This window comes from Hyla sarda, chromosome 8 (assembly GCF_029499605.1).
Source record: "Hyla sarda isolate aHylSar1 chromosome 8, aHylSar1.hap1, whole genome shotgun sequence".
NCBI classification, from domain to species: domain Eukaryota; kingdom Metazoa; phylum Chordata; class Amphibia; order Anura; family Hylidae; genus Hyla; species Hyla sarda.
The window spans coordinates 73,724,542-73,750,854 of NC_079196.1; positions in this window are offsets into that span (position 1 = coordinate 73,724,542).

Genomic DNA, 26,313 nt, shown 5'->3' on the forward strand with positions numbered 1-26,313 from the left:
AGCGGGACGCGCCCGCTCGCGAATCGCATCCCAGGTCACTTACCCGTTCCCGTCTCCTGCGGTCATGTGCTGGCGCGCGCGGCTCCGCTCTCTAGGGCGCGCGCGCGCCAGCTCCCTGAGACTTAAAGGGCCAGTGCACCAATGATTGGTGCCTGGCCCAATTAGCTTAATTGGTTCCCACCTGTTCCCTGCTTATATCTAGTCTCCTCCCTTGCACTCCCTTGCCGGATCTTGTTGCCTTAGTGCCAGTGAAAGCGTTCTTTGTGTGTTTATACCCTGTGTACCAGAACTACTGCTATCTCCCCTGACTACGAACCTTGCCGCCTGCCCCCGACCTTCTGCTACGTCCGACTTTGCTTCTGCCTACTCCCTTGTACCTCGCCTATCTTCAGCAGCCAGAGAGGTGCCGTTGCTAGTGGATACGACCTGGTCACTACCGCCGCAGCAAGACCATCCCGCTTTGCGGCGGGCTCTGGTGAAAACCAGTAGTGTCTTAGAACCGGTCCACTAGCACGGTCCTCGCCATCCCTCTCTGGCACAGAGGATCCACCTCCTGCCAGCCGGCATCGTGACAGTAGATCCGGCCATGGATCCCGCTGAGGTTCCCCAGCAGTCCATCTCTGATCTCACCACGGTGGTCGCCCAGCAATCCCGACAGATCGCCCATCTATCCCACCGGCTGTCGGAAATGTCCACCATTGTGCACCAACTTCAGTCGCAACTGCAGCAGCAATCATCTCCTCCGCCACCTCCTGCACCCCTTCCGCAGCGAGTGGCCGCTCCTAGCCTCCGCCTGTCCTTGCCGGACAAATTTAATGGGGACTCTAAGTTTTGCCGTGGCTTTCTTTCGCAATGTTCCTTGCACTTGGAGATGATGTCGGATCAGTTTCCTACTGAAAGGTCTAGGGTGGCTTTCGTGGTCAGCCTTCTGTCTGGAAAGGCCCTGTCATGGGCCACACCGCTCTGGGACCGCGATGACCCCGTCACTGCCTCTGTACACTCCTTCTTCTCGGAAATTCGAAGCGTCTTTGAGGAACCTGCCCGAGCCTCTTCTGCTGAGACTGCCCTGCTGAACCTGGTCCAGGGTAATTCCTCCGTTGGCGAGTACGCCATACAATTCCGTACTCTTGCTTCTGAACTATCCTGGAATAATGAGGCTCTCTGCGCGACCTTTAAAAAAGGCCTATCCAGCAACATTAAAGATGTTCTGGCCGCACGAGAGACTCCTGCTAACCTGCATGAACTCATTCATCTAGCCACTCGCATTGACATGCGTTTTTCTGAGAGGCATCAAGAGCTCCGCCAGGAAAAAGACTTAGATCTCTGGACACCTCTCCCACAGTCTCCACTGCAATCTGCGCCTAGGCCTCCCGCCGAGGAGGCCATGCAAGTGGATCGGTCTCGCCTGACCCTGGAAGAGAGGAATCGCCGTAAGGAAGAGAATCTTTGTTTGTACTGTGCCAGTACTGAACATTTTCTGGTGGATTGCCCAATCCGTCCTCCACGTCTGGGAAACGCACGCTCGCACTCAGCTCTCGTGGGTGTGGCGTCTCTTGATGCCAAGTCGGCTTCTCCACGTCTCACGGTACCTGTTCGGATTTCCACTTCAGCCAGCTCTCCCCTCTCAGCCGTGGCCTGCCTGGACTCTGGAGCTTCTGGGAATTTTATTCGGGACTCCTTTGTGAATAAATTCCGTATTCCGGTGACCCGTCTTGTCAAGCCACTCCACATTTCCGCGGTCAACGGAGCCAGGTTGGACTGTACCATACGTTTCCGCACGGAGCCCCTTCTTATGAGCATCGGATCTCACCACGAGAGGATTGAACTTTTGGTCCTCCCCAATTGCACCTCGGAAATTCTCCTTGGACTTCCCTGGCTTCAACTTCATTCCCCAACCCTGGATTGGTCCACTGGGGAGATCAAGAGTTGGGGGTCCTCTTGTTCCAAGAACTGTCTAAAACCGGTTCCCAGTAACCCTTGCCGTAACTCTGTGGTTCCTCCTGTATCTGGTCCCCCTAAGGTCATTAAGGACTCTGCCTGCCACAGGAAATGCCCCTCCCCCCCTCCCAGTTCCATCAGGCAAGCTTCTGTGTCCCCTCATGGCCCTCGTCCTGGTGTCACACTGCCCCGTGCCAGGTCCCGCCCTCTGCCCTCTCTCCCCATTCCTACTCCTGCGGTTCTGCCTGCCGTTGAGGAATCCCTCCATCCTTTCCCGGTGTCCTCATCCCAGGGGAGGCAGTTACCCGATAAAGAGAAGGGGAGACCTAAGGGGGGGGGTACTGTTACGCCTAGCGCTCCGGGTCCCCGCTCCTCCCCGGAGCGCTCACGGCGTCTCTTTCCCTGCAGCTCCCCGGTCAGTCCCGCTGACCGGGAGCGCTGCTCTCTCATGGCCGTTGGGGATGCGATTCGCACAGCGGGACGCGCCCGCTCGCGAATCGCATCCCAGGTCACTTACCCGTTCCCGTCTCCTGCGGTCATGTGCTGGCGCGCGCGGCTCCGCTCTCTAGGGCGCGCGCGCGCCAGCTCCCTGAGACTTAAAGGGCCAGTGCACCAATGATTGGTGCCTGGCCCAATTAGCTTAATTGGTTCCCACCTGTTCCCTGCTTATATCTAGTCTCCTCCCTTGCACTCCCTTGCCGGATCTTGTTGCCTTAGTGCCAGTGAAAGCGTTCTTTGTGTGTTTATACCCTGTGTACCAGAACTACTGCTATCTCCCCTGACTACGAACCTTGCCGCCTGCCCCCGACCTTCTGCTACGTCCGACTTTGCTTCTGCCTACTCCCTTGTACCTCGCCTATCTTCAGCAGCCAGAGAGGTGCCGTTGCTAGTGGATACGACCTGGTCACTACCGCCGCAGCAAGACCATCCCGCTTTGCGGCGGGCTCTGGTGAAAACCAGTAGTGTCTTAGAACCGGTCCACTAGCACGGTCCTCGCCATCCCTCTCTGGCACAGAGGATCCACCTCCTGCCAGCCGGCATCGTGACAACTACTTCTTCCTTTTACACTTAGCTCAGTGTTTTTCTACCAGGGGGCCTCCAGCTGTTGTGAAACTACTACTCCCAGCATGCCCGGACAGCCTTTGGCTGTTCGGGCATGCTGAGAGTTGTAGTTTTGCAACAGCTGGAGGCCCCTGGTAGGGAAACACTGACTTTTAGTACTTTTCTTTACCTGCTCTGGCCGGCCCCCGCAACGGGAGCCGACCAGAGCAGATAATCGCATGTTTTCCCGGGGGGCCGCATCGCTATATCACATTGCTTTTGCGATATATCGTGCAGCCCGGCCGGGAACTCTGCAATTCTACCCCGAGCGTGACTCTGGGTTATCGATCCTGGCAGGGAAAATTAACCCCGAGTCACGCTCGGGAATACCGCTCAGGAGGTTAAAACAGGATTAGATACATTCCTGGAACAAAATAACATTAATGCTTATGAAGAAATATAAAATCCCATCCCTTCCCCAATATCGCGCCACACCCCTACCCTTCAATTCCCTGGTTGAACTTGATGGACATATGTCTTTTTTCGACCGTACTATGTAACTATGATATTTTCAAAGGGGTGAGAGTCCAGTTTACATAAAAAATTTCATACCGGAAATCACAGAAATTGTGTTGCAGTTTTACTGTTTTTGGGGGTTTTTTTTCTTTGTTTTTGTGGGAAAAGGTGTTATTTAGGTAATTATAAAAAAAAAAATTAAAAAAAAAACTATTATTGAAAATGGCATTAAAAAAAAAAAAAAAAAATATATATATATATATAAATATATATATATATATATATATATATATATATATAGAATTTTATTTTATTTTTTATTGGTCACTGCACCTGCACTCACATTTAAGCTCAGAAATGTTTTATTTAACACACATTGACAGGATTGTGGAGCCGGATGGTACCCAACACGTAGACACTGGCCCTATAGCAACGGCTTTCCGGGACTTCTACTATTCTCTTTATAACATACACCCAACTAACCCCACGCCATTGCCACGCACGCAGGCAATCCAAACTTTCTTGTACCGATTGAATTTACCTACCCTCACCACACTGGAAGGGGAAACATTGCTGGAGCCTTGCACTGCTGAGGAGGTTGAGGCAGTAATAAAGTCCTTCCCCATAGGGAAGAGCCCGGGACCAGATGGCCTGAGCTTACAATACTATAAAAAGTTGGGCACAGTCTTGCTGCCTCGGCTTACTCAGTGGTGCAACGCGTTACTTGGAGGCACCCATTTGCCGCCCCAATCCCTAGAGGCACACATCACTATTCTACCAAAAGAAGGTAAAGACCCTCTACTGTGCTCGAGTTATAGGCCCATTTCACTTTTGAATATGGACCTAAAGATCTGGGCTAAGCTGTTGTCCATGAGACTTCGCCCTCTCCTCCCTGGCCTCATTCATGTGGACCAGACTGGTTTTGTGAAGGGCAGGGAGGGGAAGCATAATGCATTACGAGTCATGCACGCTATTCACTATGCCACACAAAAAAAGATCCCTCTACTCCTTCTCGGCACAGATGCCGAGAAGGCGTTTGATAGGGTAGCGTGGGACTACATGAACAAGGTGTTAACCAAATATCGCATCCCTGATCGCTTCATCCGAGCTATCATGTCCCTATATAGTGAACCCAGCGCACGGGTTAGGGTCAATGGCACTCTTTCTGAACCTTTCCCCATATGTAATGGGACGCGACAAGGGTGCCCCCTATCACCGTCACTGTACGTCCTCGTGATGGAGACTCTTCTCCAGGCCTTGAGGCAGGATGGGGCGATTAGGGGATTGCAAATAGGGGATAGGCCTCATCTTACGGCAGCATTCGCTGACGATCTGCTCATAATGATCACTAATCCTACTGAAGCCCTGCCTCGTGTCCAATGCGTTATTGAAGAGTATGGAACCCTATCCAATTTCAAAGTAAATTATAGTAAGTCGGAGATACTGAACATCACGATACCCCCTCGTATAGCCTCGAGTCTACAATCTTCCTCGTCTTATAGATGGCCATCTAAACACATCACATACCTGGGCATAGCCCTTCCCTCGTCGCTGAGCAACTTGTTTGACCTTAACTATGTACCCTTACTGACTAAAATGAAGAATAAAATTGACTCCTACAAGTTACCCTTCCTTTCATGGGTGGGGCGACTCAACCTCCTACAGACATACATTGTACCGTCCATACTCTACTTACTGCGCATGGTACCCATAGAACTACCTAAATGGTATCTCCTGCAATGGAAACGGCTCTTTGGGGCTTTCCTTTGGTCAGGGAAGCGCCCACGTTTAGCACATTCCCTTCTTACTAGATCTAAGAGGAGCGGTGGCATAGGTATGCCAGACATTTCTATGCTTTATACAGCTAACCATATTCATAGATGGGTTGAGATCACTACTAGAACTAGCCTACTGGGTAGCTCAGAACTTGAATGCTCACAAATGACTTCTCGAGGCTTTGGGGTGGACCGTCATGTCTGGCTGCCTACGCGCCGCTCCCTCTCGCATGTTAATAATCCCCTGTTGAAAGGTACACTCACTATCAAAAGAGCTTATGATAAAGGCACAACACAAGGAAACCACGGAAAAACACTGATTTCTCCATGCTTTCCAAGTTCTCTGATTCCATATGCAGTTCACCCTGACATGCAAGAGGCGGACGACTTGTGGTCCCATTTTCAACACGTCCCTGTCAAAACCCTATGTGCCCGAAATCAACCACCCACAGTTGAGACACTATCCACAATAGTCCCACACCTTAAAACTAACTTTCTACATCTTCATATGCTCAGGGAGATGTGTGTTGCATTTCTAAAGGTGTATGTCATTGGTGAAAACCCAACCTGGATAGATAAGTTGATGCAATTCTCACCAAACTGCAAGCCAAAATTTTCCACATTTAATGCCTGTTTGAGAGATGAGAGGCAAACTTCTGACCCGTTGTACTTGAGATCCTGGGAGGAGGAGTTGGGGCGCAAGTTCACGGACCAGGAGAGGAAATCCATTCTAACAGGCTCCCATGGCTTCTCTAGGTGCGTTAAGCTACAAGAAGGTCATTATAAACTAGTAGCCAGATGGTATAGGACGCCCGAGTTATTATATCATTGGGGTCTGAGTGCTTCCCCTGCATGCTGGAGATGCCATGGGGGCGTGGGCTCTTTGTCTCACATTTGGTGGTCATGCCCCAGGATAACGTCTTACTGGAATGAAGTGAATTGCATCATAGATAAGGTGATGGGACGGCATGTCCCTCTCTCACCAGAGGTGGTTCTCTTGGGCTTATCGACTAGGGATTGCACCTTGTCGAAGAGGTCTCTGATTGCACACTTGCTAACTGCAGCCAAGACATTAGTCCCACTACATTGGTTAGATGAAACACCTCCTACAGTTCAACAATGGATCTCTAAGGTCTCCCAGTTGTGTAGAATGGAGGAGCTCTCCAGTTGGAGTGATCGCTCACATGACAGATACTGGAGTATATGGGCTCCTTGGCTGGGCTTTCGTGATGCTGACACTGCTCTCCCTCTCTCGCATCAGACATAGCAACCGGGTTCCAGCAAATGACCCCATAGACAACCCCCCCACCCCTCTTTCCCAGCCCACCCTTCCCCCCCTCTCCACCTCCTCACCCACGACCAAAAACCTTATATCTATTCTTTATCCTCCACTCGTCTCTCTTTCTCCCTATTTTCTCTTTCTTCTGCCTCCCACCTTGGAGAATTCCTACGCCTTTTCATTTCTCCTCTTTCTTTCTTCTCCGTCAATGCTCTAACACATTGTGCTCGTGTTCATTGACCCTACTATGTTCAGTACCATACTCCTATTACAGTTCCACCTAATTAACTGGGCTCCTAGGTGACAACACCTCAGACTTATAGGATGCTTATAGGTATGACTGACCTGTTTTATGTATGTCTTAAGTAGATGTTGGCCAATACTTCTCTTGATAGATTTGTCTTATTGATTTTACAATGATACATCAACACAGGAGCCCAATGGTCCTTTTAAATGTTACCTGGGGCCTAGCCCACACGACCCCTTTATCTTGCTTTTCTCTCTTTTTCTTTCTTCTTGATTAGCATTATGTAATGTACTTCATATTACATTTGTATGTTCTGTTGTATTGCAATATTCGAAAATAAAGAATTGAAAAAAAAAGAAATGTTTTATTTATACAGTTATCACTGGGCACTAGTAACCATGGAATATTTTGTGAGATGTTTCCGCCAGAATTTTCTGTAATGTAAAATTTGGCGCCAAAAAAAAATCCAATGTGGCTGCAAAAAAAAAAATTGGGGGTGCGAAAATGAATTTTCACATATTTTCAAAGCAGCACAAGAGATCTTTGAAAATGTATAAGCATGACCACGCACACACTCAACTTGGCTACATACACCTGATCACTCACTTAGCTCTGCTGCATTTACAAAATCACACACTCAGCTCTACTACATATACACAATCACACACTCGGCTCTGCTACATAGACACAATCACACACTCAGCTCTGCTGCATTTACACAATCACACACTCAGCTCTGCTACATACACCTGATCACACACTCAGTTCTGCTGCATATACACAATCACACACTCAGCTCCTGCTACATATACACACACACTCAGCTCTACTGCACATACACACACACACTCAGCTCTACTGCATATACACACACTCAGCTCTGCTACATAGACACAATCACACATATACATTGGGGGAAATTTATCATTGTTGTAGGTACATGTTTTTTGTAGATTGTTTTGGTTGGTCTAAATTTGGTGCAATTGCAAGGCACATGATAAATTTTGTGCAAAGTTCTAAATCTCCACACAGAGTACACCTGAGCTGCACCTCACAGGAAAAGTGGACATAGGGATTTTGTTCTATTGCTTTGAGGCTTGGATTCCATTGAGGTTTTTTGTTCACCAGCAAAAACGCCAGAAGAACTGTCACAGCTTTTTCCTGCATTTTTTCAGTTTTTCTTGTGTTCTTTTTCTTGCGTTTTTGCTGGTGTGTGGTAACAATCATTTTTGGATCCTGTGGCAATTTTTTTTTACTGCCTTCAGGTACCACTCCATGGGTCAGATGCAGAGCGCCCAGTCCAGAGTGTAAGGAGGTGAGGAGTGATATATAGCGTATACAGGGTGCAGAGCATCACTACTTACCTACGCCAGCTGTATAGCATACTGGGGTACATAGTGTACCCATCAGGGATGTGGAAATCCTATCGCCCGACGCCCGGGACAAGTAGTTTTGGGCGCCGGGCAGGTGAATTGTTCATAGATTTAGCCCTGTATCGGGCGAGCAGGGACAGACAGACTTCCCCCTTATTTTTCTTTAATGTCGGTGTAAGGCGCAGGAGCCGATGGAAGTCTCACACCGGCACTCAGAGTGTATGGAGGGGGCGGTGGCCTCCAGCTGACATAGAGTCCACTTATCTCCCCTCCCGGAGGATGGACGGAGCTCAGAAGACACAGCAGGGTGAGAGAAAGGATGTAGACAGCTCCGTGCACAGCTCTATCCCTCCCCCTCCCCCTGATCTGTCTCCCCAGGACCTAATCCACCACGGGGAGGTTGCTAGTTTGCACAGGGAAAACACAGAGCAGGGGGGAGGGGGAGGACGGAAATCTCACCTCACACCGGCGGTGACTACAGCTCTGATGTCCACTCATGGCCGGATCAGGTGAGGAGGCCGAGAATGCAGGCGGCGGCAGAAAGGGTGGTTGTATATGTATGGTGTGAGTGTATGTGTGATGTGTGTATGTAATGTATGATGGGGGGGCAGCGGCAGGTGTATGTATGATGTGTGCATATGTATGGTGTATATCAGTGTTACCCAACCAGGGTTCCTCCAGCTGTTGCAAAACTACAACTCCCAGCATGCCCTGGGCATGCTGGGAGTTGTAGTTTTGCAACAGCTGGAGGAACCCTGGTTGGGAAACACTGGTGTATATGTATGGTGTGAGTGTATGTGTGATGTGTGTATGATGTCTGTCTGTGTGTGATGTGTATGTAATGTATAATGTGTGTATGGTGTATATGTATGGTGTGAGTGTATGTGTGATGTGTGTATGATGTCTGTCTATGTGTGATGTGTATGTAATGTATAATGTGTGTATGGTGTATATGTATGGTGTGAGTGTATGTGTGATGTGTGTATGATGTCTGTCTGTGATGTATGTGTGATGTGTGTATGATGTCTGTCTGTGTGTGATGTGTATGTAATGTATAATGTGTGTATGATGTCTGTCTGTGTGTGATGTGTATGTAATGTATAATGTGTGTATGATGTCTGTTTGTGATGTGTATGTAATGTGTGATGTGTGTATGTAATGCATGATATGTGGGGGGGGGGGGCAGCAGCAGCAGGCCTATGTATGATATGTGCATATGTATGGTGTATATCTATGGTGTGAGTGTATATGTGTATGATGTCTATGTGTGATGTGTGTATGATGTCTGTCTGTGTGTGATGTGTATGTAATGTGTGATGTGTGTATGGTGTATATATATGGTGTGAGTGTATGTGTGATGTGTGTATGATGTCTGTCTGTGTGTGATGTGTATCTAATGTATAATGTGTGTATGATGTCTGTTTATGATGTGTATGTAATGTGTGTATGATGTCTGTCTGTGTGATGTGTATGTAATGTAATGTATGATATGTGGGGGGGCAGAAGCAGCAGGCCTATGTATGATGTGTGCATATGTATGGTGTATATGTATGGTGTGAGTGTATGTGTGTATGTAATGAAACTAAGTGTGTATGTAAAACTAGGTGAGTGGGGGGAGGATAATAAAGCAAAGAAAGCAGACAGTGGGATGGATAGGTTAGAGAGGGGTCAGGACATAATGGCGGGTGGAGAGGAGTCCTGTGGGGGGAGGTTAAGAACAGTGGATAAGGAGATTCATGCGTTACAAACCAGCTGTAAAAATAAATGTAGCCCGAAAAATTGTAATCCCAATAATTCAAAAAATTCCATTAGCCCCAATAACTCAATAACTACAATAAGCCCCATTAACTCAAAAAATACCGTTAGCCCCAATAACTTAAATAACAACGTTAGACGCAATAACGCAAAAAATCCCATTAGCCCCAATAACTTAAATAATAACGTTAGACCCAATAACTCAAAAAATCCCATTAGCCCCAATAACTTAAATAGTACAATTAGCCCTTATAACTCAAAAAATAACATTAACCCCAATAACTCTGAAAATCCCATTAGTGAGACTATATGTGTAAAACTTAATGGAAATGTAAAGTGTATGTTCACAAATGCCAGAAGCCTAGCAAATAAAATGGGGGAGCTTGAGGCCTTGATACTGGAGGAACATATTGATATAGTTGGGGTCACTGAGACATGGCTGGACTCCTCGCATGACTGGGCCGTTAATCTGCAGGGGTTTACATTGTTTCGCAAGGATAGAATGAACAGAAAAGGTGGTGGAGTCTGTCTGTATGTAAGAAGTGGTATGAAAGTCAATGTGAACGATGCCATAGTGTGTGATGATTCTGAGGAGGTGGAATCACTGTGGGTAGAATTACAAAAGGAGGGAAATACTGAAAAAATAGTATTTGGTGTAATCTACAGACCCCCTAATATCACTGAAGAGATAGAAGGTCGGCTGTATAAACAAATAGAGAGGGCCGCCCGGGCAGGTACAGTGGTAATAATGGGAGATTTTAACTATCCAGATATAGATTGGGGTCCGGGGTTGGCTAAAACTACAAAGGGGAGAAAATTCCTAAATTTATTGCAGGATAATTTTATGGGCCAGTTTGTGGAGGACCCAACAAGAAGTGATGCCTTGTTGGATCTGATCATTTCCAACAACGCAGAGCTGGTTGGTAATGTAACTGTGCGGGAAAACCTTGGTAATAGCGACCACAATATAGTTACTTTTGACTTAAAATGTAGAAAACAAAGACAGACGGGGAAGGCAAAAACATATAACTTTAAAAAGGCAAACTTCCCTGGGCTGAGGGCTGCACTACAGGACATAGACTGGGGGGAGGTGTTCTCAAATACTGATGCAGAAGGTAAATGGGACATCTTTAAATCAACTCTAAATAACTATACAGCTAAATATATACCAAAGGGGAACAAATATAAACGATTAAAACTAAATCCTACATGGCTGACAAATGAGGTTAAAAGAGCAATAAACAACAAAAAAATAGCCTTCAAAAAATACAAATCTGATGGGTCAGCTATAACATTTAAACAGTACAAAGAGCTTAATAAAATCTGTAAAAATGTAATAAAAACAGCAAAAATTCAAAATGAGAGACAGGTGGCCGAAGAAAGCAAAACTAATCCTAAATATTTTTTTAGATATATAAATACAAAAAAAACAAGGACAGAGCATGTAGGACCCCTTAATAATGATAATGGGGAGGTTGTCACGGGCGATCAAGAGAAGGCGGAGCTACTGAATGGGTTCTTTAGTTCTGTATATACTATGGAAGAAGGAGCTGACATTGGTCAGGTCAGTGCTGGTAACACATCATATAATGTATTGAACTGGCTTAATGTAGAGATGGTACAAGGTAAGTTAAGTAAAGTAAATGTAAGCAAATCTCCAGGGCCGGATGGACTACACCCAAGAGTTCTTAGAGAGGTAAGTTCAGTAATATCTGTACCCTTGTTCATGATATTTAGAGATTCTCTGGTGTCTGGTATTGTGCCAAGGGACTGGCGCAAGGCTAATGTGGTACCAATCTTCAAGAAGGGCTCTAGGTCTTCGCCAGGCACTTATAGACCGGTAAGTCTAACGTGCATTGTGGGTAAATTGTTTGAAGGATTTATACGGGATTACATACAGGAATACATAGGGGATAATTGTATTATAAGTGATAGCCAGCATGGATTTCCTAAGGATAGAAGTTGTCAAACCAATCTAATTTGCTTTTATGAAGAGGTGAGTAGAAGCCTTGACAGAGGAATGGCTGTGGATATAGTGTTTCTGGATTTTGCTAAAGCGTTTGATACTGTCCCTCACAGACGTCTGACAGGTAAGTTAAGGTCTTTGGGTTTGGAAATTTTAGTTTGTAACTGGATTGAACACTGGCTCATGGATCGTACCCAGAGAGTGGTGGTCAATGATTCGTACTCTGATTGGACCCCGGTAATTAGTGGTGTACCCCAAGGTTCAGTACTGGGACCGCTGTTGTTTAATTTATTTATCAATGATATAGAGGATGGTATTAACAGCTCTTTTTCTATCTTTGCAGATGACACAAAGCTTTGTAGCACAGTACAGTCTATAGAGGATGTGCATAAGTTACAAGATGACTTGGATAGACTAAGTGTCTGGGCCTCCACTTGGCAAATGAGGTTCAATGTGGATAAATGTAAAGTTATGCATCTGGGTACTAATAACCTGCATGCGTCGTATGTCTTAGGGGGGATTAAACTGTCAGAGTCACTGGTAGAGAAGGATCTGGGTGTACTTGTAGATCACAGACTACAGAATAGCATGCAATGTCAGGCTGCTGCTTCCAAAGCCAGCAGGATATTGTCATGTATCAAAAGAGGCATGGACTCAAGGGACAGGGACATAATACTCCCCCTTTATAAAGCATTGGTACGGCCTCACCTGGAATATGCTGTTCAGTTTTGGTCGCCTGTACATAAAAGGGACACTGTGGAGCTGGAAAGGGTGCAGAGACGCGCGACTAAACTAATATGGGGCATGGAACATCTTAGCTATGAGGAGCGATTAAAGGAGTTACAATTGTTTAGTCTTGAGAAGAGACGTTTAAGGGGGGATATGATAAGATATGTTCCAGGTTAAACCCCCCCAAAGGACAAGGGGGCACTCCCTCCGTCTGGAGAAGAAAAGGTTTAGTCTAAAGGGGCGGCACGCCTTCTTTACCGTGAGGACTGTGAATTTATGGAACGGTCTACCTCAGGAACTGGTCACAGCAGGAACAATTAACAGCTTTAAAGCAGGGTTAGATACATTCCTGGAACAAAATAACATTAATGCTTATGCAGAATTATAAAACTACATCCCTTTCCCTTATCCCCTTACATCCTTCCCTTCAATCCCCTGGTTGGACTTGATGGACATATGTCTTTTTTCAAATATATTAACTATGTAACTATGTAATGTATGATGTGGGGGGGGCAGTGGCGGGGGTGTGTGTATGGGGATATGGGGGCAGTGGCTGGTGTATGTATGATATGTGTATGCATGAATGTTTTGTATAGGAGCGGACTGTCACGTCGGGCATTAGGGCAGTTGTGCCATCTAATTTTATTTATTTTCAGTGGCACCCGCACTATATTGCACCCCCAGAATCCCGCCCCCTTCATACTCACCCGTCAACCAAGAGCACCACGGATGCAGACAAACACGCCCGAACCAAAACTACAACTCCCAGCATGTTACACCATAACCTAAACTGTAGAACTATAAAGTGTAATATGCTGGGAGTTGTAGTTTTGGTTCGGGTCAGCTGCAGAGCCATAGGCTGCATCAGGGCATGCTGGGTGTTGTAGTTACTAACTGCAATTCCCATTATTCCTTGACACAGCCTATGGCTCTGCAGCTGACACAAACCAAAACTACAACTCCCAGCATGTCCTACAATAACCTTAACTGTCCTACTATACAGTGGAACATGCTGCAACACCCACACAACCATAGGCTGTATCAGGGCATGCTGGGAGTTGTAGTTATCTAGTAACTAAATGCAACTTCCAGCATTTTCTGACACAAAATGCACCACATAAACTGGAGAAGCAGAACACCCCCCCCCCAGTAACACATAAGTCCCTATTGAGACTGAAAAATAGTGATTAAAATATTTTAAAAAGTGCGTATATATGTGAATAAGCCCCTTTCCTAATAAGTTTCCAATTTTCTTTAAATAAAAATAATGTAGAAAAATAAACATAAGTGATATCGCTGCATGTGGAAATGTCCAGACTATTAAAATATAATGTTAATTAAACCGTATGGTGAACGGTGTAAATGTAAAGAATAGTCCAGAATTGCTCATTTTTGGTCACTTCATGTGAGAAATTTTTTATAAGGTGATCAAAAAGTTACATCTAGACTTATCTGGTCTTGTCTCGGGTGTAAGAGGCGCTACAGCTCTCCCTCCGCTAATAGTCTGACATACTGCGATCGCCTATTAACCCATTAGATCACCGCTGTCAGCAGTGTCTAAAGGATCTTATATCCATCCCTGGTGGTCTAGTGGGGGGGATCAGACTATTTTGGTTGAAATTATTTTATGAATCGGGACAAGTGGATTTTCTTGAGGGACAAGTAGATTGTGTTCCGCTTTAGTCCCTTGGACAAGTAGTTTTTTTTTAATTTCCACACCCCTGACCCATGCAGTGGCGGATCCAGGGGGGGGGGTACAACGGGGCAATTATCCCCCGCCCCCCCCCCGAGATTGCTGCCCCCTAGAATGGTGGGGTGGTGGGGTGACACCCTGTCCCAGCGCTCATCCCTGTCACAAGCTATATTTGTATACTCAGTCTGCAGTGCAGAGGGAGCGTGCACACAGCGTGTCTGTGGAGTTATCGGCACTTACTCGGCTTCTCTTCCCCCTGATTGGCAGCTTTCTACTGCTCTGCTTGGGTCATGTGACACCAAAACATCACATGACCCCAGCAAGCAGGAAGTGTCTGGAGGATACAGGAGCCCAGCAGTGTTCTAAGGCAGGTAAGATAAACTACCCCCCACCATCCATGCCCACCCTTTTCCAGCATCATCCCTCCCCCCTTCCCAGCACAATCCCTGCTCACCCCCCCCCCTTTCTCACCAGGGGTGCCCCCAGCTGTTGCAATACTACAACTCCTAGCATGCTGGGAGTTGTAGTTTTGCAACAGCTGGAGGGTTGGGAAACACTGACATAAATAAGTGTTTCCCAACCAAGGTGTCTCCAAAGCAAAGCTACAATGCTGTCCAGGCATGCTGGGAGTTGTAGTTTTGTAACAGCTGGAGGCACTCTGATTATGAAACATTGATCTATGTCCTATATCAGGGGTACTGAACTGGCAGACCACGGTCCAGATCCGGACTGCGTCCCCCAGTCATTCAGACCATCCGCTGGATCTCCCCTTATTCATTTGTAGCTGTGTCTTTAAGACGCCAATACAAATGAATAGCCGCGGCCCGGAGCGAGGGAGCGATGTGTCCCTGCCCTGCGCTTCTCCTATGATGCAGGTAGCACCATTAGCTGCCTGCATCATCTGCTCTGGCCAGGCCCGACTAGAAGAGGCCAGAGCAGCGGAGCAGTGCGGGACCTGGGACGGCGATTCTAAGCTCTCAGGTAAAAATTTGTGTTCCCCCATCTGTGACTCTCCAGTTATTGTAGAACTACAGCTACCATCATGACCTTTTGTCTGTGCATGATGGGAGTTGTAGTTTTACAACAGATGGAGAGTTACAGTGGCAAAGTTCATATGGGGCACAGTGGCATCATTAATTCTGTGGGTACAGTGGCATCATTAATTCTGTGGGTACAGTGGCATCATTAATTATATGGGTACAGTGGCATCACTTATTCGGTGGTCACAGTGGCATCATTAATTCTGTGGGGCACAGTGGCATCATTAATTCTGTGGGGCACAGTGGCATCATTAATTCTGTGGGCACAGTGGCATCATTACTTCTGGAGGCACAGTGGCATCATTAATTCTGTAGGCACAGTGGCATCACTAATTCTGTGGGTACAGTGGCATCATTAATTCTGTGACCACAGAATTAATGATGCCACTGTACCCACAGAATTAATGATGCCACTGTACCCACAGAATGAATGATGCCACTGTGCCTACAGAATTAATGATGCCACTGTGCCTCCAAAAGTAATGATGCCACTGTGCCCCACAGAATTAATGATGCCACTGTGCCCCACAGAATTAATGATGCCACTGTGCCCCACAGAATTAATGATGCCACTGTGCCCCACAGAATTAATAATGCCACTGTGCCTATAGAATGAATGATGCCACTGTGCCTATAGAATGATTGATGCCACTGTGACCACAGAATTAATCATGCCACTGTGACCACAGAATTAATGATGCCACTGTGACCACAGAATTGATGATGCCTCTGTGACCACAGAATTAATCATGCCACTGTACCCACAGAATTAATCATGCCACTGTGACCACAGAATTAATGATGCCACTGTACCCACAGAATTAATGATGCCACTGTGACCACAGAATTAATCATGCCACTGTACCCACAGAATTAATGATGCCACTGTACCCACAGAATTAATGATGCCACTGTGACCACAGAATTAATGATGCCACTGTACCCACAGTGGCATCATTAATTCTGTGGGTACAATGGCATCATTAATTCTGTGGGTACAGTGGCATCATTAATTCTGTGGTCACAGTGGCATGATTAATTCTGTGGGTAGAGTGGCATGATTAATTCTGTGGTCACAGTGGCATCATCAATTCTGTAGTCACAGTGGCATCATTAATTCTGTGGTCACAGTGGCATGATTAATTCTGTGGGTACAGTGGCATCATTAATTCTGTGGGTACTGTGGCATCATTAATTCTGTGGGTACTGTGGCATCATTAATTCTGTGGGTACAGTGGCATCATTAATTCTGTGGGTACAGTGGCATAATTAATTCTGTGGGTACAGTGGCATGATTAATTATGTGGGTACAGTGGCATGTTTAATTCTGTGGGCACAGTGGCATCATTCATTCTGGGGTCACAGTGGCGTCATTCATTCTATAGGCACAGTGGCATCATTCATTCTGTGGGCACAGTGGCATCATTCATTCTGGGGTCACAGTGGCGTCATTCATTCTATAGGCACAGTGGCATCATTAATTCTGTGGGTACAGTGGCATCATTCATTCTGGGGTCACAGTGGCGTCATTCATTCTATAGGCACAGTGGCATCATTCATTCTGTGGGCACAGTGGCATCATTCATTCTGGGGTCACAGTGGCGTCATTCATTCTATAGGCACAGTGGCATCATTTTATTGTTTTAAGAGACACAGAGGTGCAATTAGTCAGCGTTAGAGCATAGCATCTGCAAGTAATGTTGCAGGGGAATAGTGTGTGGCAGTAATATAACAGGGGCCCAGTGTGTGGCAGAATTATTTTCAGGGGCACAGTGAATGGCAGTATTTTAAGGGGCACAGTGGGTAGCAGTAATATACCAGGGACACAGTGGGTGGCAGGTTTATATTCAGGGCAAAGTATGTGGTAGTATTATATTCGGGGATACAGTGTATGGCAGTAGTGTATTCAGGGATACAGTGTGTGGCAGTAGTATATTCAGGGGTACAGTGTGTGCCAGTATTATATTCGGGGGGAACAGTGTGTGGCAGTATTATATTCAGGGGCCCTGTGTGTGGCAGTATTATATTCAGGGGTTTCTACTACTGGTAATTTGTGTTTGTTACTCTGGCTTACATATACTGTGTATTAGTGGTTAATTAGCTGTTATGTTGAACATTAATGTTGTTCAGGGCCTACATCACTATAAGCTCATATACAGCGCCTTGATGTTTCTGGAGATGTTTTACGGTGCTTTCGTTACTTGTAGTGATATACCATGATTCAACGTTAACGGTTCCCTACAGTATCGTATACATACTGGTCCCTACAGGGTACTATGCATACGATTCCCTACAGGGTGACATACATACCGTTCCCTACATGGTACTATGCATACAGTTTCTTACAGTGTGACATACGTACGGTTCCATACAGTGTGATATACATGAATTTCCCTACATGGTACTATGCATACAGTTTCTTACAGTGTGACATACGTACGGTTCCATACAGTGTGATATACATGAATTTCCCTACAGGGTAATACGCATACAGTTCCTTACAGTGTATGTTTCATAGATATTGTCCCGGTTTTTGGTTCAGCTCTGTCATGGTATGCTTACGTCATGTACGCTAGGTTGTTTTACCTCTTAGCTATTTATGTTCGGTGTGGTTGGAGGCTGATTGTTGTTGTTAATCCTATAACGTCATCTTTATAGTTTCCTTTCTGGTCATTATACACACCTTGTTACGGCCAGTTTGATCTCACCATTCCAGGTAAGCTTTAAGTCCTCACTTACATGCCTTTTGTACATCACACGCTCCCGTGAGAGAGAGGCTGCCCGACAATACTCGAGCCTTCATATTGTTGTCATTCCTTTGTAAATTACAAACGTTCTTGTCTGGGGTAGATTGTATCGTCAATCTACGAGCCTCTTGTCGTCTTTTGTTTTGTTCGTCACATACGCCCCTGTTAGAGGCATTTCGCTTATGTTATACGGCGTTGCATTACTTCAAGTGATATACCTTGCTTCAACATTAACGGTTCCCTATAGTAGGACATAGATATGGTTCCCTACAGTGACACATACAATACATACGGTTACCTAGAGTGACATTCATACTGTTCCCTACAGGGTACTATGCATACAGTTCCTTGCAGTGTGACATGCATACGATACATACAGTACCATACAGTGTGACATACGTACGATTCCTACAGTGAGACATACTTACATTTCCCTACAGGGTAATATGCATACAGTTCCTTACAGTGTATGTTCCAAAGTTATTGTCCCATTCTTTGGTTTCAGCTCTGTCACTTTATGCTTACGTTATGTGCGCTAGTCAAGTATATTAGGCTATGGTCATAGTATTACACTCACGTTTTCATGTGCTTAAGTCAGGCATATTAGCGTCACATTGTTCTTGTAGACAGGTCAGGTATGGTAAACATCACTATAGATGGCAACATTCCAAGGATACCCAAGCAGGTATGACCAGATTGGTTTTACCTCTTAGCCTTATACGTTCGGTGTGGTCGGAGGCTGATTGCTGTGGTCAATCTGTAAAGCCTCATCTTTATAGTTTCCTTTTTGGTCATTGGTCATTTTATACACCTTGTTACAGTCAGTTTGACCTCGCCATTCCAGGTAAGCTTTAAGTTGTCACTTTACATGCTTTCGTACGTCACATGCTCCCGGGAGAGATAGGCTGCCCGACAATCCTCAAGCCTTCATATTGTTGTCATTCCTTTGTACATTACAAACTTTCTTGTTTCTTGTCTTTTGTTTTTTGTACGTCACATACGCCCCTGTTAGAGGCAGATTGCACTGTCAATCAACGCGCCTCATGTTGTTAACGTTCCTGCGTTACATACGATTCTGTCTGAGGCAGATTGCATTGTCAGTCCACGAGCCTCATGTTGTTTCCGTTTCTGCGTTACATACGATTCTGTCTGAGGCAGATTGCACTGTCAGTCCACGAGCCTCATGTTGTCGTCATCTCTATCTTCCTCTTATGTTTGTTACTATGCCTCAGATTGTGGTCTTAGCTGTACACGTCTTAGTGTTAAGATCTTTGGTGTGGATGTAGCTTCTGAGCCTTTTGTTGTATGTTTTTTCTTGTCAAACGTGTACATGTTGGCAGATTTGCCCATATTGGAGTTTGTAACCTGCTGGTCATGTATATTTTCTTTTGCGATAAGCCTCGGGCGTAGCAGTAATTATCTTCTTTACACCTGCAAGTATGAGGATACTGCCTTACTGGTACACAAAACCTCAGGTTAAGGATGTTATATTCTTTTATGTTTTGTCTATGGGGGTCTTTCTTTTGTTGTCACTTATGTATAGCATGGTTCAATAGGAATACTTATATGTGTAGCAAGGGACACATGCAAATTATTATTATTTTTTTCTTTCTCTCCACGCACTACCTATCCAAATACCTACTGATGTCTGTGTTTTGGCCACTTCTCAATCTAACCGACTCATTGTACCTTCTGTCTATCTAGCAATTCTCCAACATTTCCTATCTCTGTCACTTGGGTTACCTTTATCCATGTGCACCCTGGTAGTACCATTCTGGTAGGCGCTATGCATCCAGTAGTGCCAAGTGGTATATCCAGAATTCCTTTTTGGTTTCGGCTCCATAACAGCTGAGCCAGCTCCTGGGTAGGGGCTTCTCTTTGTCAGTTATCACTTAGATGTTAAGTAAGTTAGGGCACTTTTATCGCTCTGTTCCATTGACACGTTCCAACCAACGGCTGTTAACTGGAGCATGTTGTCTATTTCGGGTTCATATGAAGTAGGTTATACTTAGCCATTAATTCATGCATTACCTAACTGATGTATTTTGCCCCCTTTCTATAGGATACCCTTACGGCCAGCCAGGCACACCCCAGGCCGAATTATCCATGCTAATGGTACCCTACTTACGGTACATATAAGAATCCGACCACAAGTGGACTATGCATATGATACACTATACACAATTGGCATGTCTAACTAGACAATTTTGTAGCTGAATATACAGACTTATATGACTTTACTGTACATTATATCACCTTATATTATGTAACATTAGATACATTTCTTATACTAATAGGTGCGGATTGGGCTGCCGGAGGCTCTCTACTCAATGCCTTGGCTACTGGGGCCCTTGGGCAATCAAGCACTTCTCCCCAGAACACATTTTATTTTATGCTAGACATTTTTATGTATACATGTAATACAAAGCTAGACATTTTTATATAACCCTTTTTCTTTACTGTTGTGCTTAGGTTAGGGACAGGATACTTACTGGCCAGGTAGGTTCCTGTGCACAAACAGGGTTAAGAGGCTTTGAGCTGATAATGGTTTACCCATTAGATACACTTGTAGTGAATGATCAATGAAGTATACTTGAGGTGTATACTGACTTATGTGTATGTAGTTTATCTACATATGTTTATGTACATGTTTTTAGACTAATCCCTATATCTTGCTGGGGGTTGTCCAAAATTAGAACTTGTGGATCTACGCAACACCATCTCTATTGACACATGAAGTCGGCGATGGGGGCAGTGTAAGTAACTCCTGACTGTGTCTGGATAAACCCCAATAGAAAACAACTACCACCACGCAGGATTTTGTGCTTTGACTTTGTAGCACAGTAAATTTATACATATTACCCTTCTCGGGTACAACCATATATACATTTCTACCTGTTTACGTGTGACATATGTACATGATAATACCACTTGGTGTACAACTAGCTTGTACTAAATTTGCTGAGGGTCAGAGACCATGCAATTGTAGGACAGAAAACTGACACAATTCAACCATAAATATCATGAAGAAGTTTTTTATGGAGCGTTCAATGGTTCTCACAAAAGGGAGTCTATAATGTCCTTCGCTCAAAATCACAAATATTAGGTGAACTGGACACAACTTTTAGAATCTCCAATACGGGAGTCTCTCGGCTAGGCCGGGCACAAAACTTACAATTCCAGTTTCTTCACTGTAAAATCTTCTTGACACCATGTGTCAGGCACTGGACTTAAACCGTTGCTGAACCTGGAACAAAACACAGTTAGTCCTACGACCATAAGGAACAATAAACATTTTCAGATAGCATCACTCTGGTGCTTTATTCTTTCTTTTTAATGCAGCAGGAACGGGATGTTCTCTTTCTTCCCAATCCCGACTACTAGGAGGAGCCATCGGCTGACTAATGAAGCAAGCTCTTCGGGACTGGGCCCCTTGCAAGGGGTCGACGTGGGTATCCCAGGACACATGGGACAGGGTAGAATTTGAGATGGTAGGTTGGACATTCACTACCACCTGGACTGCAGCAGCTTGTGCCACAGAAGGATGATCAGTTGGTGCCGGCTCTTTGGGCCAAACCTACGCCACTGCAGGAGGGGGCCCTGGCACTTTTGTGGGTTCCCATGTTGGGGGCCACACCTCCGATGAGATAGGCCTGGGTGCACTGTGGATGAATTGGGTGCGCCGTCTTTTAGGGTGTTGTCTCTTTAAACTGGATAACTGCTGCAGAAGTGTCAGGGTAGTCCTCTCGGACGACGATCTCCTTGACATTTGGAGTGAAGAGTCCAAAGGGGTAAGAGTCCCACTCTTCTGAAGGGAAGTAGGCAAAGGGGATCTGAGTTGGACGGCTGGGCCTGGTAATAGCAGCAGCCCATTCCCCTCTCAGGCTCTTCACAGGGCAGTGGTGGATCCAGGGGGGCAACGGGGCAATTGCCCCCCCCCCCCCCCCCGAGATTGCTGCCCCCTAGAATGGTGGAGCCAAAGCTGTAAGCTTCCGCTCCACCATTCACAAACCTTGGCTGTCACAGAGCGAGCGTGCACACAGCGTGTCTGTGGAGTTATCGGGCACTTACTCGGCTTCTCTTCCCCCTGATTGGCAGCTTTCTACTGCTCTGCTTGGGTCATGTGACACCAAAACATCACATGACCCCACCAAGCAGGAAGTGCCTGGATGATGCAGGAGCCCAGCAGTGTTCTAAGGCAGGTAAGGTAAACTACCCCCCACCATCCATGCCCACCCTTTTCCAGCATCATCCCTCCCCCCTTCCCAGCACAATCCCTGCTCACCCCCCCCCCACCCCTTTCTCACCAGAGGTGCCCCCAGCTTTTGCAAAACTACAACTCCTAGCATGCTGGGAGTTGTAGTTTTGCAACAGCTGGAGGGTTGGGAAACACTGACATAAATAAGTGTTTCCCAACCAAGGTATCTCCAAAGCAAAGCTACAATGCTGTCCAGGCATGCTGGGAGTTGTAGTTTTGTAACAGCTGGAGGCACTCTGGTTGGGAAACACTGAGATAGGACATAGATCAGTGTTTCCTTAACAAGGTGCCTCCAGCTGTTCAAAACTACAACTCCCAACATGCTAAGTTTTGTAGTTTTGCAACAGCTGGAGTCCCCCTGGTTAGGAAACATTGATCTATGTCCTATATCAGGTGTACTCAACTGGCAGACCACGGTCCAGATCCGGACTGCGTCCCCCGGTCATTCAGACCATCCGCTGGATCTCCCCTTATTCATTTGTAGCTGTGTCTTTAAGACGCCAATACAAATGAATAGCCGCGGCCCGGAGCGAGGGAGCGATGTGTCCCTGCCCTGCGCTTCTCCTATGATGCAGGTAGCACCATTAGCTGCCTGCATCATCTGCTCTGGCCAGGCCTGACTAGAAGAGGCCAGAGCAGCGGAGCAGTGCGGGACCTGGGACGGCGATCCTAAGCTCTCAGGTAAAAATTTGTGTTCCCCCATCTGTGACTCTCCAGTTATTGTAGAACTACAGCTACCATGATGACCTTTTGTCTGTGCATGATGGGAGTTGTAGTTTTACAACAGATGGAGAGTTACAGTGGCAAAGTTCATATGGGGGCACAGTGGCATTAATTCTGGGGCACAGTGGCATCATTAATTTTGTGGAACACAGTGGCATCTCTAATTCTGTGGGTATAGTGGCATCCTTAATTCTGTGGGCACAGTTGCATCATAAATTCTGTGGGCACAGTGGCATCATAAATTCTGTGGTCACAGTGGCATCCTTAATTTTGTGGGACACAGTAGCATCCTTAATTCTGTGGGTATAGTGGCATCATAAATTCTGTGGGCACAGTGGCATCATAAATTCTGTGGGCACAGTGGCATCATATTCTGTGGTCGCAGTGGCATCCTTAATTTTGTGGGACACAGTGGCATCCTTAATTCTGTAGGCACAGTGGCATCATTACTTCTGGAGGCACAGTGGCATCATCATTTCTGTGGGTACTGTGGCATAATTAATTCTGTGGTCACAGTGGCATCATAAATTCTGTAGGCACAGTGGCATCATTAATTCTGGGGATACAGTTGTGTCATTAATTCTGTGGGTATAGTGGCATCATAAATTCTGTGGGCACAGTGGCATCATAAATTCTGTGGGCACAGTGGCATCATATTCTGTGGTCGCAGTGGCATCCTTAATTTTGTGGGACACAGTGGCATCCTTAATTCTGTAGGCACAGTGGCATCATTACTTCTGGAGGCACAGTGGCATCATCATTTCTATGGGTACTGTGGCATAATTAATTCTGTGGTCACAGTGGCATCATAAATTCTGTAGGCACAGTGGCATCATTAATTCTGGGGATACAGTTGTGTCATTAATTCTGTGGGTACAGTGGCATCATTAATTCTGTGGGTACAGTGGCATCACTTATTCGGTGATCACAGTGGCATCACTTATTCTGTGGTCCCAGTGGCATCATTAATTCTGTAGGCACAGTGGCATCATTAATTCTGTGGGGCACAGTGGCATCATTAATTCTGGGGATACAGTTGTGTCATTATTTCTGTGGGACACAGTGGCATCATTAATTCTGTGGGACACAGTGGCATAATTAATTCTGTGGGTACAGTGGCATCATTAATTCTGTGGGTACAGTGGCATCATTAATTCTGTGGTCACAGTGGCATCATTAATTCTGTGGTCACTGGCATCATTAATTCTGGGGTCACAGTGGCATCATTCATTCTACATGCACAGTGGCTTCATTTTATTGTTTTAGTCAGCCTTAGAGCATAGCATCTGCAAGTAATGTTGAAGGGGAATAGTGTGTGGCAGTAATATAACAGGGGCCCAGTGAGTGGCAGAATTATTTTCAGGGGCACAGTGAATGGCAGTATTATTTTAAGGGGCACAGTGGGTAGCAGTAATATACCAGGGGCACAGTGGGTGGCAGGTTTATATTTAGGGCAAAGTATGTGGTAGTATATTCAGGGATACAGTGTGTGGCAGTAGTATATTCAGGGGTACAGTGTTTGCCAGTATTCGGGGGTACAGTGTGTGGCAGTATTATATTCAGGGGCCCAGTGTGTGGCAGTATTATATTCAGGGGCCCAGTGTGTGGCAGTATTATATTCAAGGGCCCAGTGTGTGGCAGTATTATTTTCAGGGGTACAGTGTGTGGCAGTAATATACCAGAGTCACAGTGTGTGGCAGTATTATATTCAGGGGCCCAGTGTGTGGCAGTAATATATTCAGGGGGTACAGTGGGTGGCAATATTATATTCAGGGAGTACAGTGTGTGGCAGTATTATATTCAGGGGTACAGTGTGTGGCAGTAATATACCAGAGGCACAGTGTGTGGCAGTATTATATTCAGGGGCCCAGTGTGTGGCTGTAATATATTCAGGGGCCCAGTGTGTGGCAGTAATATATTCAGGGGGTACAGTGTGTGGCAATATTATATTCAGGGGCCCAGTGTGTGGCAGTATTATATTCAGGGGTACAGTGTGTGGCAGTATTAAATTCAGGGTATACAGTGTGTGGCAGTATTATATTCAGGGGCCCAGTGTGTGGCAGTATTATATTCAGCGGCCCAGTGTGTGGCAGTATTATATCCAGTGGTTACAGTGTGCAGCAGTATTCAGGTTATACATCCTCCACACTTCAGTTGTTAGTTTGCTATTGCCTTCATGGCGCTGAGGCCGCTAGGTGTGCACCAAGCATTAGCATACAGCTTGGACCTTTACCGGATGGCAGACCTGGATAAGCGGACCCTCACTAAAAATAGGTGAGAACCCCTGGTCTATATATATTCCCTATCTATCTATGTCAGAGTTTCCCAACCATGGTGCCTATAGCTGTTGCAAAACTACAACTCCCAGCATGTTGGGGCGACACCATTTTCTACCGCAACGGGTGACACAAACCCTAGCAACGCCACTGGCTGTGAGTACACAGCGTGTGAGCTGCGGGGTCGCGATCCACTGCAGGCCGGCGCGATGACGTCACATCATCGCGCCGGCGCCCGGAAATCCCGTCCCCGCGGCCAGCATACTGTAAGTACTAAGAGTATGCTCAGGGCCCAGGGGATTTGGGGGACAGAATATGTGCCACTGTTAAGGGCACTATATCGTACAGGAGGAGGGGGGAGGGGGATTAAAAAACTTAGGGGAATTTTTTATGTGAGGGGCTGCAAGGCAAAGCACTGGGGGCACTATATGTGAAGAGCACATGACAGGGGGGCCCCCTGTGCTGTGCCCCTCACATATAATGCCCCCTGTGCTGTTTCCACACATATAAATGATATGTGTGGGGGGCACAGCACAGGGGGTATTATATGTGAGGGGCACAGCACAGGGGGCATTATATGTATGGGGCACAGCACAGGGGGCATTATGATATAATTCCCCCTGTGCTGTGCCCCACACATATAATGCCCCCTGTTCTGTGCCCACACATATAATGCCCCCATCATGCGCCCCTCATATAAAATGCCCCCATCCTGTGCCCCTCATATATAATGCCCCCATCCTGTGCCCCTCATATATAATGCCCCCATCCTGTGCCCCTCACATATAATGCGCCATCATGCACCCCTCACATATAATGCCCCCTGTGCTGTGCCCCTCACATATAATGCTCCTGTCATGTGCCCCAAACATATAATGCCCCCTGTGCTGTGCCCCTCACATATAATGCCCCCTGAGGGGACAGGGCAGGGGGCGTTATATGTGAAGGGTGCATGAC